Genomic DNA, 8,856 nt, shown 5'->3' with positions numbered 1-8,856 from the left:
TTTTTTTTCCATTTGAATAAATATAATCAAAATAGAAAATATGCAACATCAGTTTCAAATATAAATTTGTACAGAGAAGAATGTACATTGACTTAATTTGCTTCTGATGCTATTTTTAAGGGAACACTCATAGGGAATGCTTTCTTGAGTTATTTTCAAATATTTTTTGGTAAAAATTAGTTTTCATAATATCAAAATGACTAATCTGTTTTTGGCTCTTAGAAAATTTAATTCACACAAGCATTTTTTACATTGCTACAGAGTCTTTCAAACTCTGCAATGTTAGATTCAGTTTAATAGTTATAATATTTATTTTACATTTAGAAATTGAAGTCATATTAATCCTTGTGGTATATATCATGATGTGATGAGCAACTTTGCACATTTTTTTTAATCATTTGGGATAGTTTCTTACAATAGATCACAGACTTTATTTTTAGATACTGGACAATGTAACAGATACTTCAAATTACAAATGATCCTAATTAGAGATGTTAGATTGCAAAGCAACTCTTAAGTTAATATTCAGCCAAATTTAAACATTCAAAAATTCTGAGTTATTAAAAATGATTATTCTCATAAATGTATGCCAAGGGAACTGAAAAGTCCCCAAACCTACTTGGATGGAGATAAAGTATTTCCAGTGACTCTAAAAAAAAATTAAATCTGTCAATTTTAGATAAATTTTATTAAAGAATAGAATTTACCTGGTTTTATGGGGCGCCTGGGTGGCTCAGTGGGTTAAGCCTCTGCCTTCCGCTCAGGTCATGATCTCAGGGTTCTGGGATCGATCCCCGCTCCGGGCTCTCTGCTCAGCGGGGAGCCTGCTTCCCTTCCTCTCTCTCTCTCTTTCTGTCTGCCTCTCTGCCTACTTGTGATCTCTCTCTGTCAAATAAATAAATAAAATCTTCAAAAAAAAAGAAAAGAAAAGAAAAAAAATTTACCTGGCTTCACATTATTAAAAAAAAAAAAAAAACACAAATCAATAGAAATTATATACAAAGTTCTAGGATTTTACTCATATTGTTAAAATTAGTTTTCAGATTGTTAAAACTGGTATAAACTATGGTAACTTTGGAAAACCTAAAATGGTGAGGATCACGGACTGCTTTCTCTGCTCTACTCTTGATTATCATATAACTAATGATTTCTACTGTAACTTCATTTTTTTAAAGATTTAGTTATTTATTTCGGAGAGCGAGAGTGCAAGCTGGAGGGACAATGGGAGAGGGAAAGAATCTCAAGCAGCCCCACCCGGAGCTCCATCTCAGGACCGTAAGATCTGACCTGGGACTGGGTGTGAATTCCAACGCCCAAGAGTGCCAGTTTTGGTTGGAAGGCAACACGGATTCAATGGAGGATTAAAATCAGAAAGTTAACAGATACAGCCATGTATATATTAAACTCATTTTATTTTATTTTATTTTTTTTAAAGATTTTATTTATTTATTTGTCAGAGAGAGCGAGCACAGGCAGAGTGGCAGGCAGAGTCAGAGGGAGAAGCAGGCTGCCCGCCGGAGCAAGGAGCCCGATGTGGGACTCGATCCCAGGATTCTGGGATCGTGACCAGAGCTGAAAGCATCTGCTTAACCAACCGAGCCACCCAGGCGTCCCAATATTAAGCTCATTTTAAATCCACCTCTGATATTTCAATTAAATTGAAAAGGTAAAATTGTCAGCCCACTGAAGACAGGATTTTAAGAATGTAGATAAATGGCAAAAGAGTCAAATAGTGGAAACAATAGATTTTGAAGTCATTAAACATATGTTTGAGGAATGCCTGGGTGCAGTCAGTTAAGCATTTGCCTTCAGCTCTGGTTATGATGTCAGGGTCTTGGGATTGAACCCTGACATTGGGTTCCTTGCTCAGTGGAGAGTCTGCTTCTCCCTCTGCCTCTTCCCCTCTCCCTACTTATTTTCTCCCTCTCTCTTTCATGAATAAGTAAAACTTTAAAACAAAACAAGATAAAACAAAACAACATGCATGTTTGAGTTCCAGAACTGCATTTATCCATCAGGTGGGTTTGGGAGTTCCAGAACTGCATTCATCCATCAGGTGGGTTTGGGTAAACTACTCACCCCTCAGAGTCTCAGTTTTATTTCTTGAGTGTAGGGCGCATCATATCAAACTGAGAGGATTGCTACCCTGCTAAAACAGGGCCCCAAACATTGGGTAGTTCAATCTGACTCCTGCCAAACAATGAATAAAATGTGTAACAATGCCTCAGTCTCCTCACACAAGCAGACTTACGCATGAACTTTGCATTTCAGAATCCACAGTGTTAGAGCAGGGGGTGAAGGTGAGTGACCACTGCATAGCCTGAAGGGCACACACTTGTGAACAATACGAGAGGACCTTGCTGCACAGGTATGTGGTCAGACCACGTGTGCACACGCCCCTCCCGCTCCATCCTCAAGGAGAAAATGTGGAAGTGTGTCATTAGAGTTGCTGGCCAGTGGTGATGCAAAGGTCAACGAGACCATAGCAGAGTTTCCATCCCGACCCAAGCACTGCAGTGACATTAAACTCTGAAAGCAGCACCTCTAAATCAACTACGAGAGGAAATGAAAAATTCAAGAGGAAAATGTGACATAGCAGTAGCAGGTGGTCTCTCCGTGCAGAAGAGAACCAAGGCTTGGGTTTATTTGTGCCCACTGTGAAGGAGGAAATCTACAAGATTTCCATCACTATTTGGATTAAAAGTGTGCATAAAAGCACAATAAACTTAACTGGTTGTTTTTTAGTTTGTTTGTTTTTACATCAGATGACTTGTATTCTGTATTTTTATAGCTACCGGACTGAGTTCCTGCTTTCTTAGTAATGTTTCCAAAATCGCTTTCTTCTCCTCTTCACATTTAAGGTTTTGTTGCTGTTGTTGCTGTTGTTGTTTTTACCACATTTTTAGGCAAGGTTTCCACAACCTCAAAAGTAAAAGTCCTGCTATGTTAGTATTTGTATTTCTTTATCTACATATATAATAGATTTAAATGGGTATAAAATAGCTCATTTTTAAGTATTTGACCAAATTGATGGTAATATAAGCAATTCCACAAACACATATGGGAGATGTTGTTTATTATTCATTTAAACCACCCAAATACAAAGTACTTTTTTAAGATATGGTAATTGTGAAAGTTCCAGAAGCAAAGAGCTTAAGTACTATGTAAAGTGTTCATAGAAACTATTGGTCTCTAAAGCAATAATTCATTATTAACTCATGAGTGTTCATAGACACTATGACACAAATTTTAGATCAAAACCTGTGTTTTACTTATAAACCCTTTCCTTATTAACTTATTAGACACAGAAAGCACTTTTTGTAAATTAGCAATTAGGGGATGAAGAAAGTATTGTGGAGATAAATATATTTGGAATATCCCTGACATTTTTACCATCACTCATCCATTTATGAAATAACAATATTAACGATGTCCATTCCAAAAAGAAAACATCAAATACTAGATCCCATGGCAATGTTAGTCACAGAGCACATAGCAGGGAAGATATAATCTTGCCTTAGAGCTGTTCTTCCCTAAACAAACAGGCAGATAATAATACGAGAGAGCATGTGTTATAATACATCCAGTTACCAAGACCCTTGGGTACTGGGGGACATGTAAACAAATTCTTCTGAATGGGGTAAGGCAGCAGGTGGAGTTTTCACAGCAATGAATTTTAATCTGAAATTAGTCATAAGCCACACAAAATCAGGGGTGTATGAAGAACACAGTATGATCAGGAAACAGAACATGTTTCGCTGGACTCTCGGATATTCGGGTGTGAGCAGGGAAGAACAGGTTGAGGCCAGATCGTCATGGATGGAACAGAGAGTATAGTTACTGGGAAATTTCTCAAAACACGAAATTCATTTTTTAAACTGTTCCAAGCCAGCTGCCAGGTCGTGAAGCAGCCTCGTGCATATTCCCACAAGGTGAAAAATGGAGGCCTGCCCTCAAGTAGTAAAGGGGCCTAGAAGCAGATTTTCGAAGGCCTGCCAATAGTCACTTGGGTGAGCTTGGAAGCAGAACTTACCCCAGTGACACAACTAACAGCTTGACTGAAACACTATGTGCAACCCCAAGCCAGAACAAGCCAGTTAGGCCAGTCCTAGGATGCCTTGCCACGGGATGTTGGCGAGAATATGATTTTTCAGGCTGCTATGTTTGGGCTAATGGTGACACACAATTAATACACAGTTAAAGTTAAATGGGTGGTCAAAACTAGGCACGTAAGAGTTCATTCACAGTACTGGGTACCGGAAGTTCTGTGTGTGTATTTGCATGCACGTGTGTGTGTGTGTGTGTGTGTGTGTGTGTGTGTACATGCATACCTGGAGTTATGGGGGAAAAGTGTGGGGAGATGGTGGTGGGGTCCAATATCAAAGATCTCGCCAGAGTATTAGAAATCTGTATTTGGCCAGAGTATTAGAAATCTGCATTTTCAGCTGTTACAAGTCTCTAAACCATTCATCATCTATCGTCATCGTCATCATCATCATCAATCAACTAAAGGTCTCCAGGTCTGCTAATATCATTGAAAAACTTCTTTGTAAGATTTAATTAATTCATATACTTGAGAGAGAGAGAGACAGAAAGCATGAGGGGGGGGAGGGAAAAAGAGAAGCAGGCTCCCTGCTGAGCAGGGCTCAATCCCAGGGTTCTATCCCAGGGTTCTGAGATCATGACCTAAGCAATGGACATTTATCTGACTGAGCCTTCCGGGTGGCCCCATTACTGACCAACTTTTAAAACCACCTATAATGTTCAAAGCTTTGCTTATGACCTCAATGTCTCTAGAAAAGCAAGAACTTCAACAGGTACATAAGATACTACCCTTTATAGAATTTGATAATAGGTTGAATGGGATGATCAGAAAGGGAAATGCCAGGTTTTCCCCTCAGGTTTCTGCCCACCAGGAAGAGGAGTTCCTCTGAGCAGGTAGGGTGGGGTCTATATTCATGGTTTGCAAATAGTCCCGAGGATGGTATAGGTATAGGGCATGGTGGCTGTGAGAAAATGGAATAATCCATGTCCTCGTGCAGCAGATTCGTCCTAATGGTGCACAGCAGAAGGAAAGAGGGAGGTCTGTTTTTCTAATCAACTTTTAGGAAAAAAAGATTCTTAAAAGACATTTCAGGTAAGAAAACCCAGAGCGAAATAAGTCAAGCAGAGAAAGACAACTATCATATGATCTCCATGATATGAGGAAGTGGTGATGCAACATGGAGGCTTAAGTGGGTAGAAGAAGAATAAATGAAACAAGATGGGATTGGGAGGGAGACAAACCATAAGTGACTCTTAATCTCACAAAACAAACTGAGGGTTGCCGGGGGGAGGGGGTTTGGGAGAAGGGGGTGGGATTATGGACATTGGGGAGGGTATGTGATTTAGTGAGTGCTGTGAAGTGTGTAAACCTGGTGATTTACAGACCTGTACCCCTGGGGATAAAAATATATGTTTATAAAAAATAAAAAAATTAAAAAAAAAAAAAAAAAAGAAAACCCAGACATCCTTGTATCTTTTTTGAAAAAGGAATCAATATAGTGTCTAAATTTGTTGCTATGTCTCTGAAAACACTGTATGCCTTGTTTTAATGCTTTATTTTGTTTTGTTCTTAGAAGCAGCCTTCAAACAATCCTGTTCATGAAAAAGAGTCAATGAGTGATAATCTACTGTATGTTTCCTGGCTGTGTCGGTTGGAGTCTGTAGCCACTAGAAGCTTTCAGAGCATGAAATTCTCCTGCTGTAACTCTTCAACTGGAAAAAACATTAGCTGGGAACCAACCCATTTTGTTCTATAACTCCCTTTCAATACCACAACCTTATATTAAACTATTATGAACCTCATGACTGACAAATTTTGAGTCTAGAAGGATCTTTGGCCTTGATTTATTAACTGTGAAATCTTTCTTGGGCAGGAGCTGGGGAGTACTCTTCAGGGTGTGGAGGTGAGCACGCTGAAGTGAAAATGAGGGATGACCCAGTGCTTTCAACCACACAATCATCTAAATTTTTGTATTTTACAGACACTGAATACATGGACATCATTCTTCAAGGAAACTGGACTTCTGAACAAGAACTTTCTTTATACCCTATCTATAATTCTTCCGTGAAACTTAGACAAACATTTTCACAGCCTGGAAAATATACCCATGCCTTCTGCAGGCTTTCTACTTGTGGGGTAAAGCCACTCAGAAATTAGCTTTACTAATTTTACAACCTTTCTGGGAGGAAACAGAGAAGGCACTAAATTAAAAAAAATAAAAATTGTATGTCCCTCAGTTGTTAAGTGCATAAAGGTAATTCTCCATCCATTTTACCAGAAAAGAGGAATATATTTACAATTCATATGAAATTCAAGGTAATATTTAACTACAATTATATTTCAGAGATGATAATTTAAAACATCTCCAAAAGTTCTTATTTGTTCCCAAATTACTTACTACTATGAGAAAATAACAATAAATAATTTAAAAGCATGATTCATAGTGTCTTTTAGCTTTAGTATATTCATCTGCATACTTGGAACTGAAACTGTAGACTCCTTTATTTATCAAGCTCATGCAAGGAATGCATTTATAATTATTACCTCTGCATCTTTTTACTAAGCTATATATATTCATTCTACGCATGCACGTGTATACATACATTCATACAGGTCAAGATTATATGTGCTTATATGAAGTGAAAAGCAATGAAAAATTGCATCTTTCTATGGAACCCATCACTTATTTTTTAAACTCATAAAGAGTACACTTGTTTCCAGTGGGATTTTAATCCTACTAAAATTCAGAGATTCAAATCATTTTCTATCAAACTCTAAAAATCAAAATAACTTCTCTGCAATATAAGTTTTGATTTTCTCTCAAGTCAGATGCTTTGTAGATGAAATCTAATTGGGTTAAAACTTCATCTTATTCTGTGATTTAACCTTTGCGGATTCAGCTCATTCACAGAAAATAGACTACAAATAAGAAATGGTTAAAGCGGAATGTCTGGGTGGCTCAGTCGGTTAAGCGGCTGCCTTCAGCTCAGGTCATGATCCCAGCGTCCTGGGATCGAGTCCCACATCAGGCTCCTTGCTCAGCAGGGAGCCTGCTTCTCCCTCTGCCTCTGCCTGCCATTCCGTCTGTCTATGCTCGCTCTCTCTCCCTCTCTCTCTCTCTGACAAATAAATAAATAAAATATTAAAAAAAAAAAGAAATGGTTAAAGCTTGTGACTTCAGTGACATAAGATGTAGAAAGCTAACTTCCATAATTTCTAAACTAAGTCATTATGCCTAAGCTACTCTTAAAATTAAAATGGAAAAATTCCAAACATCTCTGATAAAGAACTCAAAATAATAACACAGCAATCGGGGCGCCTTGGGGGACTCAGTGAGTTAAAGCCTCTGCCTTTGGCTCAGGTCATGTTCTCAGGGTCTTGGGATCCAGCCCTGTATCAGGCTCTCTGCTCAGTAGGGAGCCTGTTTCCCTTCCTCTCTGTCTGCCTGCCTCACTGCCTACTTGTGATCTCTGTCAAATAAATAAATAAATAATCTCAAAATAATAATAATAATAATAATAAGCACACAATCAGGTAAAAACTCCAATCTCAGGGACAGCACCAGCAAAATGGAAATGGTCTACTAAAGTTTAAATGAGATAATGATGCCACACACTCAACAGAAACACAAACACAAAGTAAGTACTCAAGGAAATGAAAGCCACTCTTATCCCAATATTGCTCCTTATCTTTTATAATTCAGGAATAATTACAATCTTGACATTTGAGGTTCTTTTTGTTTCTTTCCTGATTTTCTTTGCTTTATATAAGTAAATGAGCTCTTGATAGAAAATGTGCAATTCAAATTCTAGATTTCCACTTGGTAACATCACTGTATGCTAGTAAATTCTATTTTTAAACATACATGATTATATCCTACATTAGCAGTATTTTCTGAGATCTGGGTTTCATAATATTTTGAGTAGAAGCAAATAAACTTTTTGGAGCTCATCGGTTTGAAAGGGAGGGTATTGGAACCTTCAGTGGTGTTGAGCTATTGATTCTCCAACTTGGTTTCTGAAGGAAAAACAGGCTCTAAAAGTGGTGTCCTTTTCCAGTCACTCAACTTTCAGTGAAATCCATGTTTTTACACTACTCACCTTTTTCTAGAAAAAGCATGGGAGGAGGAAACGTATGTAAATTTGATACTGAGAATTTCCCAGATCAGAGAGTCTTGGGTAGAAGAAGGCTTGTGTCCACCAGAACAGGAGCCAATGCTAAGATCATTACTGGGGGCAATTCTCACACCTCAGTGACTGCCCGCCAGCCTGCACTGTTCATGAATAAACCTTCTATGGTTATGAGCGATTGCACAACAGAGGCAAGAAAACAGAGCTCTCCTCCAAGGAACATATTTAAGAGTATGAATTTAAATTCAGTGAGGCCTAAACTTCAGTACAGGATTTTCCTTTTTGAATAACATAAACTCACCTATTTTCAGTTGTCTCACTCATAAAATTGGGAGTAATTGTAACAGTTCAGGGATTAAAATTATATTATAGACATAAATATCTTAGCAATAAAGTAATTAATCTCACAAAACAAACGGAGGGTTGCCGGGGGGAGGGGGTTTGGGAGAAGGGGGTGGGATTATGGACATTGGGGAGGGCATGTGATTTGGTGAGTGCTGTGAAGTGTGTAAACCTGGTGATTCACAGACCTGTACCCCTGGGGATAAAAATATATGTTTATAAAAAATAAAAAAATTAAAAAAAAAAAAATAAAAAAAAAAAAAAAAAAAAAAAAAAAAAACTTTTGTGTTAATGTTATGATGATACACTTCAGACTACAAAGAAACAAAGAATGATCTG

General features: G+C 37.8%; 1 long non-coding RNA gene across 1 annotated transcript; it reads left to right on the top strand.

Moving 5' to 3' along the window:
- Positions 1–4,724: 4,724 nt before the first annotated feature.
- Positions 4,725–6,425, top strand: LOC131830336 (uncharacterized). The gene is made up of 3 exons (XR_009353113.1): positions 4,725–4,817; positions 5,619–5,948; positions 6,027–6,425. It is a non-coding gene; the product is annotated as an uncharacterized LOC131830336 (long non-coding RNA).
- The last annotated feature ends 2,431 nt before the right edge of the window (positions 6,426–8,856 follow it).

Source organism: Mustela lutreola, chromosome 4 (assembly GCF_030435805.1).
Source record: "Mustela lutreola isolate mMusLut2 chromosome 4, mMusLut2.pri, whole genome shotgun sequence".
In the NCBI taxonomy this organism is placed as follows: domain Eukaryota; kingdom Metazoa; phylum Chordata; class Mammalia; order Carnivora; family Mustelidae; genus Mustela; species Mustela lutreola.
This window is presented reverse-complemented; position numbering and strand designations above follow the sequence as displayed.